This window comes from Equus quagga, chromosome 11, assembly GCF_021613505.1.
Source record: "Equus quagga isolate Etosha38 chromosome 11, UCLA_HA_Equagga_1.0, whole genome shotgun sequence".
Classification (NCBI taxonomy): Eukaryota; Metazoa; Chordata; class Mammalia; order Perissodactyla; family Equidae; genus Equus; species Equus quagga.
The window spans coordinates 100,286,712-100,308,309 of NC_060277.1; the positions used below are offsets into that span (position 1 = coordinate 100,286,712).

General features: G+C 39.4%; 1 protein-coding gene across 9 annotated transcripts in view; it reads left to right on the top strand.

Moving 5' to 3' along the window:
• The first annotated feature begins 6,287 nt into the window (after positions 1–6,287).
• Positions 6,288–21,598, top strand: part of TANC2 (tetratricopeptide repeat, ankyrin repeat and coiled-coil containing 2) — a 388,431-nt gene continuing 373,120 nt past the window's right edge. For 5 of the 9 annotated variants that reach the window (XM_046676044.1, XM_046676048.1, XM_046676050.1 and 2 more), the window contains exon 1: positions 6,288–6,856. The gene's annotated coding sequence lies outside the window, so the exon portion shown is untranslated. Of the gene's footprint in view, positions 6,857–18,132; positions 18,210–21,598 lie in introns of all 9 variants that reach the window. The other 4 variants (XM_046676046.1, XM_046676049.1, XM_046676053.1 and 1 more) reach the window with 2 other exon arrangements.

Genomic DNA, 21,598 nt, shown 5'->3' on the forward strand with positions numbered 1-21,598 from the left:
TTAAATGATAATAGTCCATAGAGACTTGCTGTGGCCAGGCACTTCCATTTGTACTAACTTAATCCTCACATCAACCCTATAAGGTAGGTATAGTTTCTAATCCCCAATTCACAGATGAGTATCCTGAGATCTAGAAATTTAGAATAACTTGCTTGAGGTCACACATTTGGTAAATAGTTGAATTAGGATTTGAGTGCTTTCTGTCTGGGTCCAGGGTTCTACCTCTTAAGCAACCGTGCTATATTCTCTTTCCTTAAGTATTCATTTTTTTCCCTTTCTCACCTAAATTCTATCTGTCTACTGGCTATTCCCACTTGAATGACTTTCCATTATCTTGAATCAGGAGTTCTTACCTGGAGCTCATGAGTGGGTTTCAATTAATATCTTTAACCTGTGAATTAATCAGGGCTTTCATATATATAAATGGCAGAAATGTGGCTCAAACAAATTTAACCATGGAGGAATTTCAATAAAGATATCTCCTGGAATCCAAGGAGAGGAATGTGATGGATCCATGGTCTCAAATGCCATCAAGACATGGTCTCTCTCTCATTTCTGACTTCTTTTTTCTCTGTCAGACTCTCTCTCTCCTCTCATTCTGCATTTGAGTATTCTCTGTTTCTCAGGCTCATGTGTTAGGAAAGATATCAGCTAATAGTATCCATACCTTTAGCTACCAGGGAAAGATTGACTTGATTCTTTGAATATAAAGTAAAAATATGCAGAAAGGGCTCTGATGGGCCCAGCTTGGGTCAAGAACTCTCTGGCAGTCAATTCCGTAAGTGTCCATTACAAATTGTGTAACATATATAAATCTGAATACTTTTTTTTTTTTTCTGAAGCGAGGATCCTTTGGTTCCATCAGGTTCTCGAAGGAAGTGATTTGTAACTCAGAAGCAGTAAAGAACTACAGACACAAAATATGTCAAAACCGTCTCTTTCCCTCTTCTCTTTCAAACCTGTCTTCTGATTCCCCTGCTTCTGTCACAGGTACCACAGTCTTCTAAACAGTTAGTCTTGTCAGCTTGTTGTATTTTGATTTCTCACTGTTCTTTACCTCCTGCATTCAGTTATTCAGAAAGTTCTGTTAATTCTTCCCATGCAATGGCTGTTGAAAGTATTCCTTTCTATTTCTACTGCCACAATTCCTGATTATCAGCTGTCATCTTCTTTAGCTCATTAAATAGTAATATCTTTCTTTTTTTAAAAAGATTTTATTTTTTCCTTCTCCCCAAAGCCCTCTGGCACATAGCTGTATATTCTTAGTTGTGGGTCCCTCTAAGTGCAGCACGTGGGACGCCGCCTCAGCATGGCCAAACGAGTGGTGCCAGGTCTGTGCCCAGGATCTGAACTGGTGAAACCCTGGGGCCACTGAAGCAGAGCACGCGAACCCACCCACTTGGCCATGGGGCCAGCTCCTAATATCTTCTTAACCAGATCCTTATCACTTGTCCCTTCTTGCTCAAATCCACATTAGACAAATGTTTTAAATGCTGTCACCTGCCATTCTCCTCAAAGATGCTATAGTGTCTCCTTTCCTGGGCAAGACCCTCTGCAGTTTGGTCCTGACCTACCTTCCAAGCTCTTACCAAATTATGTTTTAAAGATTTTTCTTTTCCTTTTTCTCCCCAAAGCCCCCTGGGTACATAGTTGTATAGTCTCAGTTATGGGTCTTTCTAGTTGTGGCATGTGGGATGCCACCTCAGCATGGCTTGATGAGTGGTGCCATGCCTGTGCCTGGGATTCAAACCAGCAAAATCCTGGGCCGCCGCAGCAGAGTGCACGAACTTAACCACTCAGCAACGGGGCCGGCCCCCCAAATTATGTTTTATCTCCTGATTAGTAAATATTCTTCTATTCACTACACTTGTTGCTCATCGGTCTGGTTTTTAGATTTGCAACATGTCTATTTGTAGTTCACACCAATGCTTGTCTTTGTTGAGAAAGCAACTCACTTCCAAAAGGTGTTCATTCTTTGACCTAAGAGTTGTTATACTCATTCCCTGCTCTTAAGGCTTTTTTGATTCTCTAGGGCCCTCTCTGGAATAGTCCTTCCTTCTCTCCATCTACATATTTTTCCTATTCTTCTTTCCTCAAGAAGCGGTCCCATACCATCCCAGTCAAACTTCTGTCTCTCCCGCTTAGGAATTATTACTACAGAACTTACTGTTTTACTCACGTTGACACTTAATTCTGTAATATGCTGTATTGATATTTAAATGTTTTAAGCATTTTGTTTCCCAAATATATTATGAGGTTCTAGTAGGCAAGACTTCTATCAAATTAGTTAAATATGCCCTGTGGTACTTAACCACGGTTATATACATACAGTAGGCACAAATATTTGTCAAGCATTTATAAATGTCAATGTAAAAATATACAGAGTTTTGCCTATTCACATTATACAAAAAATTATCAGTTTCCAAAAAAAAGCAGATTTATTAGAAACTTCTTTTAAGTAGAAGCTCCACTATATGGAGATGCTTTTAAGTATTAGTCTAGAAATTATTAAATATTCATCAAAAGGCTGAGGTGAGAGTTGGTAGGGAAAATGTTGGAGCTATTAAGTTAGAGGTCATCAATTGCAGACAAAAGTAAATGAGATTATGAAAAATAATGAATGAGAAATATCTCTTTTACCTCAACTTTTCAGAAATACTTTCAGGGGCCAGCCTGGTGGCTCAGTGGTTAAGTTCACACAGTCGCTTTGCTAGCCCAGGGTTCGCTAGTTTGGATCCCAGGTGTGGGCCTATGCACTACTTATCAAGCCATGCTGTAGCAGGCATCCCACATTATAAAACAGAGGAAGATGGGCACAAATGTTAGCTCAGAGCCAATCTTCCTCAGCAAAAAGAGGAGGATTGGCAGTAGATGTTAGCTCAGGGCTATCTTCCTCAAAAAAAAAAAAAAAAGGAAATACTTTCATTGTGTAACATGGTTCACATTTTTATAAAGATGTATTCTGTGTTCTCATTTATATCTTATACAGCATTATTCTGAAGGTAACTGATAGAGGATAAACTTTATGTTTTGGTTTAGATTGTGGCTCTGCTTGCCATTCAACATGACCTTGACCTGGTCATTTAACCTCTCAGAGCCTCTTTTTTTCTCCCCTCATCTAGAAAATTGTAATAATAATACTTACCTGATAGGATGTTGTGAGAATTAAATGAGGTAGTATATATAAGGCATTTAGTAGAGTATTTGCAGCCAGTAGGCAATCAATCAATGGTGGATGCTATTACACTTTATTCAACAGGGAGAGAGTTGAGGGAAAAGAGTAGAAAAAGATGGGCCCGGTGGTTTACTCAGGAGACTTAGAGGTGCCAGGGGAAAACATATGCAGAGGTGAGTGATTGTGGAGAGTTGATAGACCAAAAATGGGCATTTTGAATGGTACAGACGGCACAGAAAAGTTGGGTAAGGTAAGGTCAGGCTACTTTATGGACAGTTATTTTCATGTTTCTCTTACATGTCATGTGTAATGTTTCCAAGTTTAAGTTAGAGACTAAATTATCATCTTAACTAGCGTGGATTTTTAGTAGGTAAAAAAGTTAGCATTCTCAGGATTTCAGGTGTTAGTGGCAGAAAAGGAAATCAGGGAGAGGAGTTGAGAACAAAGGTGGCTTCTCTCTACAATGTTGCCCTCCATCCCTGCTGAATCCCACCCTTCCTCTATCAGGGACAGACTTTCCTCCATGAAGTTAGAGTGTGGCAGCAAACTGCAAGACTTAACAGCAGAAGTATGTGGAAGGGAACTGGCTGAGTAGAATCATGCTGGATGATCAAAACAGCGAAGCAATGAGTTCATTCCAGTGGGCACTGGCACTGCCCAGTGTGAACATGGGATTTGGGAAAGGTCCGCCGAAAGAAATGGAGACTGATCTTTGGAAGTATGATGAAAACAGCAAGTCGGAGCTACTCACTTCATCAGAGCGAGAGACCCTGTGGGTCATGGCTATTAGAGCTTACTGTGGGAAAATCCAACAAAGAGCTCAGCTGCTAAAATTGAACAATTACAGTGTTTTTCTAATTTCCAGGAAAAATGGATTTAAAGGTTTTCATTTTGTGAATTGTTATTAAACTTGCAGTGCTTTCTACCTTCTGAAAAGTTGCAAACAAATTTTAAAGGAAAAACAGACATATTATTTCTTAAAAATACATTATTTTTTTAATATGTGGGAGAGCTGCATAAACATAATATAGCCATATTTACTGCTAGTAAAATTGTATCAAGTCCATATGGCAGAATTAAATCTATCAGTATTTCATGGTGTTCCACAATGAGGACTATAATTTCTAAGTGCAGCCACTTGAACTAGTTTGAAAACTAACACATTACACCCCTGACCGCCTCTTGTTATTTCTTGGGGGAAGGAATGTTATTAGCTTCAGCGAAACTCAGAGGCAAAGGCTTAGATACAAAGTAATCTTTAAAATAAATTAAAAAGACCAAAGGAGAATTAAATAGGGTAAATTTGAGAGCAAGAAGAATAACATAATAACTACTGTTTCCTGAGCACTTGTTATATAGTAGGCTCTAAGAATTTTTCAAATATAATTTCATTTAATCCTTACAACCATCCCTGTGAGGTATCACGACCCACATTAGACAGATGAAGAAGACTCAGAGACTTGTTCAAGGTCATATAGATGGTAAGTGATGGGTGACGCTGAGATGCAAACCCAGGTTTCCCTGCTCCAATCATGACAACATTGTAATTCTTCTTTGTATGCAGCAATTTTTAAAAACTTTAAAATTGAGATACAGTAAAGCACACACATTTTTGCACATATATTAACCCTTGTAATCATTAATTAGATCAAGATATTGAACATTTCCAGCAACCTAGAAGGCTCCCTCCTGCCCCCTCTCAGTCAATTCTGCCATAAGTAATCACTACTCAGTCTCTATCATCATCATAGAGAGGTTTTAGTTAGAGTAATGTGACTTTTTGGAATTATCACCAAAAGATTCCATACACCAATTCCTCACTTTGCCATTTTAGCTGTAGTATTCAAAGCTGCTCTAGCTCTAATTTTTCAAGCACTCACCGTGGAAACTAGCTGTTGGAAATGGCTTCATATTTCAATTTCTTGTATTATCTTGAAATTAATACTAATTTTTAAAAAAACAAAGAAACTCCTGGATGAAGTAGATTGAAAGGATTGTTATCAAACAGACCTCTCTTAGAAACACCACAGACAGAGGTTCCTTGACTGAAGTAATTTGGTGCATCTATTTCCAATCATTAGGAATGAATGACCACAAAAGGTCGTCTCAGTTTATGGAAGGGAAGACGAGCCAGGCAGAGCATGTAATAGTGATTGTTTTGCATCATCTTATGGCACACGAAAACATTTACGTCCAGATCGACTTCCACAGTTGTCTAGCTGTTGTACGATGCAAGGGAAAGGAGAGTAAAGGAGAAGAAGATCTAAGTGGAGGGAGTGGGGGAAATAGGACCTTCAAGGAGCCTTTAATGAGGTGGCTTTCCGTGCCTTGCAGACTAGGTCTTAAAAACTAGCACATTACTTCTGGCAGCGACAGAAGCAGTATCACAACTTCACCTCAGGCTCTCAAGCCGTAGTTGGTGGATTTTCAGCTATTATTCTACAGAACATAGTCTCCCTTCTCTCTCCCCCCTCCCCACTATTCGTCCCCACCCCTCATCCACCCATTGCTGGTTTTGCACCTCCTTCTGATTCCCACCACAGCCAACTGTGGCATTCTGAAGCAGTCTACAGATTACAATTGAGCATCAGGGGAATATAATAATTGACATTCGTACGGTCTGAGGACTTGAGGAGTGATACGTGCGTAAGGTGACTCAAGGTGGGGAAATCTAGACTAACATTCCGGCCATCAAAGCGGGAGGACAGGCCCAGAAGTGGGCGCACGTGACAGCAGCAGCACCTCGAGAGTGACATCACCTCTGGGGGCGGAGCCTAACTATCCAGGGCCTTGTTGGCTATAGAGCTCCCTCCCCCCTTCCCCACTAAATGCCACCGACCCCACCAGGCAAAGCCCCCTGAGGAAACGAGAAATGCCCAGACCTCACGGAGCGGCAGACCCTGCGCCCAACCTCTGTGCGCAGAGAAGCATTCATTCTTCCCTCTCTCTCCCGGCCCCTCCCCACCCCCAAACTGTGGAGGGGGCGGGGGCGCGCGCGCCCCACCACGCACGCGCCCCCACGCACGCGCTCTCCCTCCGCGCTCGCGCTCCTCCCAACCCCGGCCCGAGGGGGCGGGGCTGCGGGCGGCCTCGCAGGGTGCGACGCCCCCGGCGCGGCGGCGGCGCTAGCGAGCGGCCGGCCGGGCGCGGGTTGCTGGGCGCGCTGCTCCGGCGGGGCCCGCTCGCTGGCACAGCCGCCCTGCGCTAGCCGCCCGCCCGGCGGGGCAAGCTGTGAGCGCTCCGAGCGCCGGGCCCCGGGCCTCCGGCGCTGCCCTGCCTTCGCCGCCGCCGCCGCCGCCGCCGCCGCCCTCCGCGCCTCCTCCGGGCGGTCCCGCCCCCGTTCCCATCCCCCTCACGCTCACCTCCCGGCTGTGCCGCGCGCTAGGCGGAGCGAGGCGCCCGCCGCCGCCGCCGTCGCCGCCGTCGCCGCCGCCGCCGCCGCAGCGCTGAGGGGCGAGAGCCTGCACCCGCGTCGCCGCTGACAGGAGGACCGCCGCGGGCTGCGCTCCCCGGCCGCGAGGCCCCGCTGCTCCTTTCCCGGGCGCAGACCCACCGCAGGCATCGGAGCGCGGCGAGGTCTGTGGAGATCGCGGGCGGCGCCGGCGGGCGGCGCGGTCCTCACAGGAGACCCCGGGGACTGGGGCTAGACCCCGAGGTGCAGCGAGCCCCTCGGAGCGGCAGGTAAGAGCCCGGGGGAGCCAGGGAGGAAGGGTCGCTCCAGTGACAGAGGCTTTCGTCTCCAACGCCTCGGCTCCAGGGAGAGGGGCGGGGGCGAGCGGGGGGACAGCGAAATGGGCAGCGAAGTGCCTCCGCTGGCCAAGGCGTGGGGAAGGTTGGCTCCAAATGGGCGCTCACGGTGGCTTCAGATGGGTCTGGGGTCGGTCACTTGGGTGTCACCGAAGGTGTCATGGAATTTGGTCCCGAGAGAGTCTCCGGATGACGGGGACCAGGATGAGATGTGAGGCAGATTGCTAAACGTGGCAGGGAATGTGGTGCAGAACGAGTTGCAGAATGTGCCCCCAGAATGCAGCATAAAAGTAGTTGTGAAATGTGCCAGGTAAGGCTCAGGGTGGGTTGGCCTATGTGGTATTGAAATTCATGGTGGAAGTGTTATTAGTGATGCTAATAATTCTTCTGGGAAAGGAGGTGTAGTATAAGAAAAGGTTAATAAGGCTCATTGCTAGATATTTTATCACAGGAAATCGAGAGGAGCTATGATATGCTATTTTTGAGACAGAGGGAGTACCCACGTGAAAGAAAAAAATTGTGTCTTGTTGGGAGAGGGGAAAGAATAAATAGGGCTAAAATAATTCCAGGTTTTGCTGTCGTGTAGGGCACTGATACAGTTGTATCCTGTCTTCTGTTCCAGGTGTGGAATGTTTAAAATGGTTTTCATAAAACGTAAACAATGATAATTAACATTAGGAAGAAGATTTGGTGTTAGGGTGTCTTTCACTCTCTTATTTTGCTCCTCTCCAGGAAAAGAAAAAAAACCCCAAACCCACATCTTGACCATAATTCTGAGTTCAAGATAATTAGGCAAAGGGAATTTTTTTTTTGTATATGCCCCTTTCTTTATTCTTACACAGGTGAAAATATCTGGAATGAGGAAAGCAAAACAATATGGTGAACAAAAGGGATAAATTTTCAGGCATTTTGAGGGGTTGGAGCCAAAAGCTATTGCAATGGTTACTTACAATGAGTGACAGTAGTGATCTATTCTTGCACGTTCTTGGTGTTGGGGTGGCAAAATAGGGGGGAAAACTGAGTACAGTAAATGTGGCATAAAAAGCAACAACGTGGATACTGTCAGTGGAGTGCTTCTTGCAGCATCTCCCAGGTTGGTCATCTTAGGAATGTGAGCAAGATAAAATGTTAAATATTCCCTTTCTCTCTGTCTCTATGAAATTACTCACATCCTGCAAAACACAGAAGAAGAACATCTGTATTTTGAGAGGATTGTCAGAACATAGCTGGAATTTCAGAAGTAACAAAAGAAAGCTCGATGAGCTATTTAATGTAACTTAGATGTATACATTCAATGAGTGTCTGTACTATGAAACAAGCAGAAATATCTGGATGTGTTCATTAGGATATAGTTAATTATTGCTGAGATTTTAGTGTTTTTTGTTCTAATTCTTGTAGAGAAATTGAATTACTTACCTGAATGTTGTTCTTATAATAAGAACAGTAAGTAATTTGCCAGATAATCTGAAAATACATACTGATTGGCTTCCCCCTGGATCCAAACTCAGCCACTGAGGGGTCATTTGCTTCAAAGACAAAGCTGAGTTTTCCTTGGTGATTAATTTTGGGTTTTAGTCTTTTCTATAGATATGTCCCTCACCTTGAGGCTATGTTGGGGCTAAAGCAGAGAGGAGAGGGCAGAGGAGAATAAAGAGCAGTGCTGTTGAGTCTTCCTGTTTTGTTCTGACTGTAAGCCATATGTACTGCCACCCCCTACTGTCTGTAGGAAGAGGTGTTGCAGAGCCCCATTCTTTTCTTGTTATCACTGCCCCCTTGTGTAAGGGAAGAAATTGATAGCTGCACATCGGTTAGCCACTCTTCTCAGATTATTCTTGATAGAGTGGTTATGTAGATTTATTAATCCCCTATTCTCTTCAGAGTTGCAGGGCTTTAAACTTACTGTTAGTCAGGCTTCAGGTATAATATCTATTTTTTAATAGTATCTAATTTTAATCAATAATTCAAATAGCTAAGAATGTTTTCAGTATGTTTGGGAAGATGGAGTAGTACTATTACTAGTAATAATACTAGTAGTACTTGCTCACCTTTATAGAGTGTCTACTCTGTGCCAGTCCTGTTATACATGTTTTAATCAGTTTCAGCACCCCAGGAGGTACGTTCTGGTATATCCATTTTACAGATGAGAAATTGAAACACAGAGATGTTAGATAACTTGCCCAAGATAATTTAGCCAGCAAGTGGAAGAGCTGAGTTTCAATTCAGGAACTCTGGCTCCACGTTCTGTGCTCTTCACCAGTATGCTGTATTGCCTTCTCAATCAAATTTGTGTTAACACACATCATTAAAATGCAGGTGCCCATCATAAAGCAAATACTATAGACGTGAATAGTGGATACTATGGATACTTACTACTAAGTAAGTAGTAAGACACACAAATGTCAAGCCTATAAATACACCAAAAATACAGTTACTTACAGTATGAACATGATATTAGTATCACTTTTAAAGCACCAGTAAACCTTTACTGCAAATTTTTTCTAGGAAGATTAAGGAGAAATGATCTATTTTTCCTACCTACTTACATTTTTATGATCTCTATTTTATTTATTTTAAAAAGTAATTAATAAAAATGGATTGGATGCATATGTACATTTTACCTTTTCCATCAACAATTGTTTGCTTGGATTTTTCCCACACTTAAACATTGTTTTATAGATATTGATTGCATCTGAAATAATATGTAAAAGTGTGTAAAAGTATGGAGAATAACAATGCAGCCAACACTCATATACCTACAGTTTAGGAAATGGAATATTACCTCCTATACTTATAAGAATTATTTTCTTCTCTTAGCCAAACTTTCTGCCATTTTGTGAAACACATATCTCATATAATCAAACACTTCCTTCATTTTTATACACATTTGTTGATAAGGGAATTCAGTATAATGTGATTATGGCTAAGGCTTATTCAGGATGTATGTTTATATAATTTAGTATAATGAATTGTCATAGACTCAGATCATGCTCTCTAGTTATATTGGTTGATAGTTCATTTTAGCATACTTCACTCATAAAAGCTAATTTGGTGTTTGTGTCTTTATTGTAAAGTTTTACTAAGATCGTTAAACATTAATAGATTATTTCCATCTTCCATTATTGATTCTTGACTGTCCACTGCTAGCTCTCTAGCTTTTTCCTCCTAGTCCCCATAAATGCCATTGCTCTTGTAGTGTTTTCTGAATGACTCTGTGTGCATTATTTTGCATGGAGAAGGAAATAGGCCTAGAAAAAATATATATACGAAACCAGTAATTCCAAAAGGAGAATATTAGGGTAGTTGATATTGGTTAGATAGAATATAGAACAAGTGTATATAAAAGAAATGCATCAACATTCTCTCCTTTTTATATTTCTTCCTCTTACAATAGAATTAAAATTGAATTTCTCAGACACACTGATTGGGCGTAGTGGTTGAATTGTATTGGATTATGCTTAAGAGAATCACCAGTGTTAGCTGGAATATTTTTATCGATGGTACTCAGATTTTATTTCAAGGAGCTACAACAAGCTGTTGCAGATGGCTACTTACTTTTGCACTAGTCTGATCAAGGTAACAAATATTATAAAATAGTTTGGAATCTTGTTTAATTATATGGACTTTTTTTTTTCCTATGTGAGTGAATTGAAACTCAGCATTTTCATATCTATTGAATGCCTGTAGTCATCAAATACTATTATTGTTTGGAGAGAAGGCACTGTATAAATAAATAGTTTGGTCTTTCTTATAATAATTCTGTGAAAACCATCACTTGGTTTATTTGAATAGCGTCTTTTGCAGTAACTTGTATTAGATGAAGATTGTTAACAATTAAAAAAACGGTGAGTTGAGGAGATGTGTATATGGTGATGGAGAGTACATACCCTGATGAATCTCTTTAAAACTCCATGGAGAGATAGGTTAAAAGACTTACAGCTATAGTTTCCCACCCAATGGTCCTTTTTCCTTCTTTTAGAGGATATTTTACCTTAGTATTTAAGATTCAAGGTAATAGTAAATGGAGAACAAAAAATCTGGGCCTGAGTTTTAGAAGGCTAAAGCAGGTTGAGGATGCGATAAGTGAAAAAAGTTTCCGGTAGGGATCTTTCTTATTCCAGAAAGCTCTAAGTAAGTAATTATAATACCATAATTTTTTTCTGGAAACAAATTTCTTTTATTAGGTCAGTTTATTTTATTTAAAATATTCTTTGTAAATCATTTGAAAACTGTGTTTGTGGGTGTTATTATCAGATAAGTTGCTTTTTGTGTGTGTGTGTGAACATGATTGGCCCTGAGCTAACATCTCTGGCCAATCTTCCTCTTTTTGCTTGAGGAGGATTGCTGCTGAGCTAATGTCTGTGCCAATCTTCCTCGATTTTTTGGATGTGGGCTACCGCCACAGTGTGGCTTGACGAGCGGTGCTAGGTCTGCACCAGGGAGCTGAACCTGCGAATCCTGGGCCACTGGAAGTGGAGCGCACCAACCCAACCACTACGCCACCAGGACAGCCCCCAAGTTGCTTTTTAATGGGCCACACATTGCAAAAATATCTTATGTTCAGCTTCTGTTTGTTCTTGAGTAGTTGAAGGTAAATATGACTAAGTTTCAGAGGCAAAAGAATTAAGTTGGCATTAGTCTTTTTAAATTTAATTTAATTTTTAAAAAATTTTAAATTTTTTACTCTTTTGAGGAAGATTAGCCCTGAGCTAACATCTGCTGCCACTCCTCCTTTTTGCTGAGGAAAACTGGCCCTGAGCTAACATCCATGCCCATTTTCCTCTACTTTATTTTTTTTTTTAAAGATTTTATTTTTCCTTTTTCTCCCCAAAGCCCCCCGGTACATAGTTGTATATTCCTCGTTGTGGGTCCTTCTAGTTGTGGCATGTGGGATGCTGCCTCAGCGTGGCCCGATGAGCAGTGCCATGTCCGCGCCCAGGATTCGAACCAACGAAACACTGGGCTGTCTGCAGCGGAGCGCGCGAACTTAACCACTCGGCCACGGGGCCAGCCCCCCATTTTCCTCTACTTTAGATGTGGGATGCCTGCCACAGTGTGGCTTGCCAAGCAGTGTGTAGGTCTGCACCCAGGATCCGAACCAGTGAACCCTGGGCCACTGAAGCAGAACATGCGAACTTAACCACTGTGCCACTGGGCTGGCCCCAAGTTGATGTTAGTCTTAATCACGCCCCTTCTTTACTTTTTTCTTCTCCATAGAATCAATTTCTGCCTTTGTTTATACATGGTATATATCCTGCCTCTCAAACTCCTTTCATTTGGTCAGAACGTGAGAGATTCTGATGTCAGTCATTTGAACTGAGTAGTGCATTAGTAAATAATCTCACTGGTGTGCTTTTTAAAAATCCAGTTGCCCAGCAGACAGACATCTTTACCATTTACGTGAAATTTATGTACCTTACTTTCATAGGTACTTTGCTGCCATAGTGATCTTTCTAGCATGGTCATCTGATCATGTCACTCTTTTCTTCAGAGTCTTGCTGTGTCTCCTCATTGTTTAATGGATAAAATGGAAACTTCGTAGAAAACCATGTAAGGTTCTTCATGATCTGATTCCTGCTTGCTCTTTAGACTCATTGCCTGCCACATTCTTCTTCAGAGTTATGTTTCAGCAATACTGAACCACTTGTGGTCCCTTCAATATGTAATATTCTTGTACCTTTCTGTGCCTTTATGTATGAAATTCTCTCTGTATGGACAACTACTCTCCTCTCTTTGATTCTCTGGGCATACTGCTCCTCAGCCTTCATGTTTTGGCTGACCCGAATAGTATCTTCTGGGTGAAGATTATTTTCCTTACTCTCCTGAGTGGCCTTGAGCATGCCATTTTCTATCTATTCTTCCATTGCATCTGTGAAATATGAACATTATGGTGGTTATTACATCATCTTTTAATTAATTATATGTCTGTCTTATCACTCCTCTGTGAGGTTCTTGAGAGTGGGCACTATGAGTTTTCATCTTTTATTCTCAGCATCAGCTTAGTTAGTACATAGTGGGTGCTCACTATCTTCTTATTGAATAAAGATTGTTGATAGTTATCTGAGTTATGCCTTTGAAACCTCATTTCTTATTGTGGAGTTGGAGGAAATTCTGGGCATCAGGAGGTATGTGTAGAGAAATATACATACATACTCACACCATCTAGGATATGATTCAGAGTAACTCCTGGAATCTAGTTAAAACTAACTCTAAAGATAAACAAAATTTGATTTTTTAAAAATATTTTCTAGGGTGGAGGGAGGAAGATTAGAAGATCCTCTGTGTGAATTTTAGCTGAATTATTTTCTTTGTATATTACAGAGATTGGCAAACTACAGCCCATGGGCCAAATGCAGCCCAACATCTGTTTTTGTATGGTCTGCAAGCTAAGAATGGTTTTATATTTTTAAGTGGTTGAAAAAATATATAAAGAAGAGTAATGCTTTGTGACATGTGAAAAGTATGGGCAGTTTAAATTTCAGTGGCCATAAAGAAAGTTTTATTGGAATATAGCCATACTCATTCATTTACACATTAGCGATGGCTGTTTTCTGAGTAGAACAGCAGAGATGGGTAGTTGCGAGAGAGACCATGTGGCTCACAAAGCCTAAATATTTACTCTCTAGCCCTTTGCAGATGAAGTTTACCAGTCCTTGATCTATTTTATAGTTTATGCCCATTAAATGTTCATTGAATGTCATGAGTTGGAGGTACACCAAGCATGTCTGTTGAAGGTCTCTGCGGGGCATAATTGCTTTTGTCTATATACTAAGAAAAGATTGGCCACTCTGCCTTGGTACTGATTTATCTGACAGGCTTCTATTGTACCTCCTTATGACGCCTGTATTATGTCTAGCTCTAAAGAAGGTTCCGACAAAGTGTATTATTTGATTCTATTCCATTTTCTTAGAAGAGGTATCCCAAGTGGAGAGGTTTGGGGCATAGCATATAAAAGAACATTTTTCTTTGTTTGCTTCGGTCCCAGTTTCTTATATACATATTTTGAATAAAAAAAGATTATTGTTATATGAAAAAAACCCTTGATTTTGTATATGTTTGCTATACACCCATTGTCTTTAAGGTATGTGAGTAGAGTTAGATTAGTTATGTTGGAAAAATTGGGGGATTTTTATGCAGTGTATTAACACATTAAATCATTCACCTAAATATTTATTGACTATCTGCTATGTATAAGTAGTCCTTTTATTACTGTAGTCCTTCAGTTGAAGGTGGAAATTTCATATTCTTCCTTAATTAGAAGCTAAAATTATAATTCAGAATTCTGTGTCCTAGATATTTATTCTACCTCTGGGAAGAATATAGTTTTTTAAAAAATAATGTATTAATGTTTGTCACTTCGCTAAAGTTTCAGTGGCCAATGTTGATAAGTTTTACTGTTTTCTTTAGGTGGCAAAGGTATTATGAAAAGGAAAACAGTGGTTTATATATTCCTTTTTAAACATATCAGCAAGTATTGCAGACATAAAATTCACAAAAAGTATACAGTATAAGCAATAATAGTGGAAAACTTTTGTTATTCCAATCACATATCTTTGGGCCAGGTAGCTGTGCTTATTTCCTTGTCTGTAATACTCTGTTTGCATTATTGTATCTGATTATATCACATGATTTGTCTGATTGCTATAGAGACTGACAACCTGAAGAAATATGGCACCAGTTTTCTACTGCTGTGAAAACCCTCTTTTCCTACTTATGGATCCAGCCTTATAAGTAGATTAGTTTGTTATTAAACTTAGAGGTGAGGGTGGGTATGTAGGTATTGTAATTTAATCATTTTAGGCATGGAGAATCTGCCTCAGATTTCAGTAAACTCCCTCTGCCTAAGTGAAGGAAGTCTCTTTTCGCTTTTTGTTCCTAATCTTGTGTTCTGGGGTCCCACAATTTCTAGCTCTAGTTGCTGAAATTTGATAAGGCAAAGCTAGTCAGGCTATGGATGGGTATTTGTTGATGTCTATTGATGGGTATTTGTTGTAGTCTAGAATTCTATTTCTGTTCAAATTCCATGGAATCCCGTATGGTTCTGTAGGATTGTGAAATGGGTGAAAAAAGGTAATTTGCTTTAGTAGACATGTGGGATGGAGACTCACTGTGTACCCAAATGCTGCATCAGAGAATCTTAGCTCTTTTTTTTAGGACTTTGAAGAGGAAGAGAGACTTCCTTTGGAAGGTGTTATTCAGATATTCCTGTATTATAGGATGACAATATGTTGTTCAGTTGTGAGAATCTTTTGAAATTCTGTAATCATGAGAGCCATATTATAGTAGGAAGAACATGAATATGTGAGTTTTTGAGTCATGAAAACAGGTTCAAATTATTGCTCTGTCAGTTACTAGCTGTATGAGGGGTTAAAACTGCCTTGCAGGGTTTTGATGATGATGAAATGAAATAATGTTAGTCAAAACCTTAGGACAATATCTAGTACTTAATCAATGGTAATTTTTGTTAGGCTTTGGAAGGTGTCCTGGATTTCTCTTTTTTGATATGTGCTTCACACAGCTCAGCCCCACAGTTTTTTACTAGCATCGTCAGCACAGCTTTTCTTGTTATCTTGTCTTGCTCTCCTGTCAGCCTTGTAAGGCATTTAAAAAACCCATGGTAATTCAGCTACTGGTTTATTTTATTTGTGTCGGGAAATTTTCTTTTATGAAGGATTTGATGAGAGCTAAGAAAAAGTTCTTGAATAACTGTAAACTTAAAAATAAGAACTCTTAGGAGAGAGATTCAGTTCAGCAGACTCCTAGTATGCATTTCTTTTTGGGCTGTTTCCCTTTAAGCACCACAAACTTGACAAAAAAATTAATTTTTAATCTCCTCTATAAAATAGCAAACCATAGCCTTTCTTGAGACAGTGAACCCGTTGACAAGTTTTTTTTTTTCAGTTTGATCATATAAATGTTTTCAGCTTTTACAAACATTTCTCACTTTTGTGAATAACTGGAGCTTTATGTATGATAACTTTATTTGCCTCCCCAAGCCCCCCATCTCCCCAGCTCAATGTTGATAGTTTTTTGGAATTTTTCTTTTTTAAACATTTGTATGTGACAGTCGGTCAAGGTGGTTGGTTTTCTTTTGTGATCTACTTAATAAAAAGGACTTCTCTATTTACAGTATAAAATAATCACTAGAACAAGTGATTGCCCCTCTTTCTTTAGTATAGATAACAAGGTAACTATTCAAGATGTTTTTTCCCCAAGCTTCAATTATTTCTGTAACATTTTGCCCATTTCTGCTAATTTGTGTATCATCTGTACAATTATTCATTAAATATTTTTCTTTAAATGGATCTGATTCACTTTCTTTAGTTTTATCTTTAGTTGTCATAATATCCGTGAACTGACAAGATTGTGCTGGTTACAAGGTAAAAACTAGTTCATCCTGAAGACATCTTGCTTAATGCACTTGGGAAAGACTGCTTACGTGCAACTTTGGTTTCAGATTGGATTTTTGTTTTTTTTGTTTTCTTGTGAGGAAGATTGTCGCTGAGCTGACATCCGTGCCAGTCTTCCTCTATTTTATGTGGGATGCTGCCTGGGATCTGAACCTGCGAACCCCAGGCCGCTGAAGCTGAGCGTGCAAACTTAACCACTATACCACCAGGCCAGCTCCTGTTTTGTATTTTTAAATAAATAAACTTCATAATGATTCCTCTCCTTGCTTTAGATAATTTAATTCTTTTTTTATCTTTGTGTTAAAGGTAGCCATTTATGGTCAACAAATGTAAACTATCTTATAATGTTACTTATAATAGATAACTGCTGTCTCTCGGTGGCCCGCACCCCCCCAGCTTTTTAAAAAAGTTACAAAAGTAATACTCTGCTTGCAACTACTAAAATAAACAAACCAGCGGTGAATAAAGAAAAAGTTAGTATTTTCCTCTTCCCTCAGATCTCTCCTTTCTCCACTTTTACTCCTTAGGATGGTCAACATTAACCAACACTTTTGAGTGTTTTTCAACATCTTTCTTTTTGCTCAAAAACATTTAAGCATAAATACACAGGCTTTTTGTAACTTCCTTTATTTTGCTCAAAAACATTAAGCATATATACAGGCTCTTTATAATTTGTTTTATTCATTTAAGAATATATCATGGCTATGTCTCCAGTGTAGTAAATGGAACTCTAATTAATTTTAAAAAGCTGAATAACATTCCATTGTATCTACAATGTAATTTATTTGGTTGTTCCCTTGCTAATGATCATTAAGATTGTTTTCTTTTTTTTTTTTTTTTTTTTGCTATTATAAACATTAGTCTACTCTTACTCATGACTAGGGAAGCAAACATTCTAAATAAAATATTAGCAAAATAAATTCAGCAGTGTATTTAAAAGACAATACATCATGATCAAGTGGAGTTTATTCCAGGAAGGCAGGGATGGTTAATATTAACATAATTTATTAACAAATTACAAGATAAAAACCATATGATTCTCTTCCTCTTTGGGGGTGAGTAGGGGACTTTGTGTTGCTTTTACACAAAATAGCATAGGAAGATGCCTGCCCATGGGGACTGTAGTCCAAGTTTTGTACAATTCTTTGATCGTTAAAGTTGATAGACAAAAGCCTTTTTTTCTGAAATCTTTGGGGGAGACTTTGTGGGGTCTGGGACTTGGCTTTGACCTTGGCCTCACTACTGGCTTTGGTTGCCAAAGCCTGGTACCCTTGGCAGTATGGAAATAAGTATACTTCCAGAGGCTAGGGGGATGATATGGGTGAGCCTGTCCAGTTTAGGGCTGGCACCTTTTAAAATCTTGTATTTGATTACTTTGGGCTTAATGGGCACCTACTTGGCCTCTGCACAGGTGCTCATTGCCTTGGAAACATTGGCCTGAATCTTTTTGAGGCCTTTCTTGTGCTTGTTGGCAAAATATGCGTTCCTTAGGATTTAAGTTTCTTGAAGCCATTTCTGCGATTGGTCATATATGATATTGTTCTTGGCTTGGCCATATCTGTAGTGCCAGCTGCAGCTCTAGGAGTGGTAGAGACTGGAAAGAAGAGACCCATAACTATCTTAATAGATACCAGAAAAGCATTTGATAAACTATTGAAGTAATTTCCGTAGAGTATATGTGGCATAATTTCTGAATTTGTATTTGAATGAAGATGCCTTTCTTCTATCTTGATCAATGAATGATAACGTGGCCCGATATAGTGTTCTTGGATCATAATCCCTTTTTTTTTTTTCCCTGTATAGCACATATACCTTATACCCCTATCTTCAAGCTTCTGTGCAAAAGATAAGCCTGATGCCAGTCTGATTCTCCTTCCTTTGTAAGTAACTGGTTCTTTATCTCCTACACAAACCTTGCCACCCTTAAGTACCCTGAGATTATCAGGTCTAATCTCATTATGTACTCTTATCCCTTTTAGAAGCCCAATACTGCCAGTTTGTCTCTGATTTCCTGTACTCTGATTTCTCTCCATGTAGTTCTGTCTTTCCCAATTTCTGATCCCAGTTTTTCTTTTCTTTTTCTTGTTCTTTAATGTTTAGATTTACTAGTAATGGTAAAATCATTTTGGCCATTCTGAGTTGATATTCTCAGGTACACGTTGTGCTCTTTCAGAATGTAATTTCAAATATTTTTTTATTTCAGGAAAGTTTCTTTGAATTATTGTTTTTACTATTTGTTCTGTTTTTTTTTTAAATTAAGATTTTTTTTAAAGATTTTATTTTATTTTATTTTTCCCCTTTTTCTCCCCAAAGCTCCCCAGTACATAGTTGTATATTCTTCGTTGTGGGTCCTTCTAGTTGTGGCATGTGGGACGCTGCCTCAGTGTGGTTTGATGAGCAGTGCCATGTCTGCGCCCAGGATTCAAACCAACGAAACACTGGGCCGCCTGCAGTGGAGTGTGCGAACTTAACCACTCGGCCACGGGGCCAGCCCCTTGTTCTGTTTCTTGCTTTGATTTTCTTCTTCAGGGGTTCCTATCATCTGTATGGTCAATCTTCTTTGCCTATCTTCAATATTTGTCACTTTCTCTCAAATCCTTTTTATCTATCTCTTTTAGATTTTTAAAATTTTCCTTTTTTTTTAAACTTCTATTTTTCTTAAGGGATTATCTGTTTTTATTCACTCTTGTCTTCATTTCTGGAATGATCCTTTCCTTTTATTTTTAATTCTTTCCTGAATTATGTCATCTCGTTTTGAGTTTTTATCATTCTTTTATCTGTTTTTCTTTCATGTCTTGTGTCATTTTCGTAAGGTCTTTTAGCTCATTTTGAAATAGCATGTTACAGTTTTGATCTGTTATGTGGGCATGTCTTTCTGGCATGCTTTCATTATCTGTAGGGATCTTATTCTTCTTAGTCTCTCTTTTTTAATAATAACTTTTATATTGGATTGACCTTGATACTTTTCTGTGACTCATTTTTATTTGAAATTAATTTTAAAAACTCTTTTAGAATGTACCTGGGTTCAGGAAAACTTTTTCTAACTTCACAGAGCTTTTTCTTCTGTTGCTTTTGTGTAGTGTTTAAAAATATGGCAGCTTGCTTTCTGGGATTTCCTGGCCTTATTCTCTGCCGTTAGTTTTGTCTGGACCATCTCTTTCCTTCATCACTCTTGCTTCATCCCAATTTTCATCCCTTTATGATCATGAAACCCTCCTTGTGCCTTATGGAGCTTACTGACAGTCATCTGCAAAACTCCCTTTATCCATAACCTCTTCTCTAAACATTACTACCTTCTTGTTCTAACTGAAATTTAGCTTTACCCTGAGGGCACTGCTTCCCCTGAGGAGTTCTTAAATGGTGGCTCCTCCTAGTGAGGTGGGTTAAATGTTCTTTTTGATTTCTCATAGCTGCTTCTGGATTTCTTCTGGGCTCACTGCTACTCTCCTACTAATCCACTTGTAATTATTGGTGATTTCAGTATCTGTACAGGTGATCCTTTGGGTATTCTGGCCTCTTAACTTCCTCTCCGTTACTGATCTTGTCGTCTACCTCAGCCACTCACTTCTATGGCATATACTATGCAGATGTTTTTAAATCCTCAGTGCATCCATATTAACTGGAGAGCTTTGAAAAACCATAGATGCTAGGACTCACTCCTAGAGATTCTGATTGGTTAGTCCGAGGTGTGGCTTGGGATGTTATTTTTAACAATTTTCCAAGGTGACTTTAATGTGCAGCCAGAATTGAGAGTCAGTGCCCTAGAACTTGTTATTACCCATAACTGCAACTTTCTATAGTATAATTTCTGGCATTTTATTCTCCAACTACCACCTCCAATTTTTCTGGCTCACTTCTTCTAGGACCCAACAACCTTAATTCTTTGACTTACTGGGACCTTTTAATTTACCACCTTTTCACTGTTACTGAATGCATTCATGTCCTCATTTCCTTTTCTAGCTAGAGGCATCATTACAGTCACTCTCCTGCATCTACCCTCAATCCGCTTGACTTCTCTCCCTTGTTTGTTCTTGCCTGGCAAAACCCTACTCTGGTTAAAACCAAGTGTACCTATTTTACACCTGTACACTTGTAGTTGAATATGGCTGGTGCAGAGCAACTATGTTGACTTTAAATTCTTGGCTAGTACCCAGTGACTTTAAATTTATTGCTGAGTGCTGCCAAGCTATCCTACTGTATTATTCTAGTTCTTCCACACTCCCATTTGCTTAGATGTTTATATCTTTCCCTTGCACTCAGATCTTCAACATTTCCCTTTCCATCCTCTGTTTCAGCTGGTGACCTTGCTAAGAAAATAGAAACAATCTTCCCACCACCTGCATCTATACCAGTTATTGTGAATTAACTCTCTTTTCCTCTGTTGAAGGCCATTCCCACCAATTGTCCATTAGAGCCCACCCTTCTCGCTTTCTCAAGGATATTCTTCCTGGAATTCTTCTTGTTGCTCCTTTTCTGGATTGCTCTCAACAGCATAAAAACATAATTTCTTTCATCTTACACCCTATCTTGACCTTACTTCTCCTTCCAGCTACCACCCATTTCTTTTCTCATTTATACCAGACTCGGCAAAACAGTTATCTTTACCTTATCCAGCTCTCTCTTTTTTCAGCTTTATTGAGGTATAATTTACATATCACATAATTCACCATTGTAAGAGTACAATTTAATGATTATTGGTGAATTTATAGAGTTGTATAGTCATCACCACAATCCAGTTTTACAATATTTCTATCACCTCAAGAAATTCCCTTGAGCTTATTTGCATTCAGTCTCCATTCCCAACCCCAGCCCTAGGCAACCACTGGTCTGCTTTCTGTTTCTATAAATTGGCCTTTCAACACCTATATAAATGGAATCATATAATATATAGTGTTGTTTTGCTTTATAATATGCAGTCTTTTGCTTCTGTCTTCTTTCACTTAGTTAGTATTTTTGAGGTTGACCTGTGTTGAGTGTCTATCAGTATTTCATTCCTTTTTATTGTTGACTATTATTCCATTGTGTTCCTATGCCACATTTTGCTTATCCATTCACCAGATAATGGACATTTGAATTGTTTCTAGTTTTTGGCTTTTATGAATAATGCTGCTAGAAACATTCATGTACAAGCCTTGGTGTGAATATATGTTTTAATTTCTTTTGGATATCTTCCTAGGAGTGGAATTGCTGGGTTTGTGATCCATTTCCAGTTAATTTTTATATAAGGTGTGAGGTAAGGATCTAAGTTTCTTTTTCTGCATATGGATAT